Source organism: Dipodomys ordii, unplaced genomic scaffold, assembly GCF_000151885.1.
Source record: "Dipodomys ordii isolate 6190 unplaced genomic scaffold, Dord_2.0 Scaffold179, whole genome shotgun sequence".
Taxonomy (NCBI): Eukaryota; Metazoa; Chordata; class Mammalia; order Rodentia; family Heteromyidae; genus Dipodomys; species Dipodomys ordii.
This window is the reverse complement of record NW_012267395.1, coordinates 493,566-493,775: the sequence shown is the minus strand read 5'-3', so window position 1 is coordinate 493,775 and position 210 is coordinate 493,566.

The window sequence follows — 210 nt, the reverse complement described above, 5'->3', positions numbered from 1 at the left end:
CTTTCCTGCCCGGGCTGGCTTTGAACCTCGATCCTCAGATCTCAGCCTCCTGAGTAGCTAGGATTACAGGCGTGAGCCACCAGCGCCCGGCTGTTCCTTATTTTTAAGAGAACGTGGAGGTGGGCGGGGTGAGTAGTGTCTGGAGATTTCCTTCCTTGATTCCTGTAGAGAACACCGAGAAAATGTACTTGCCCTTTGTGAGGCATGATG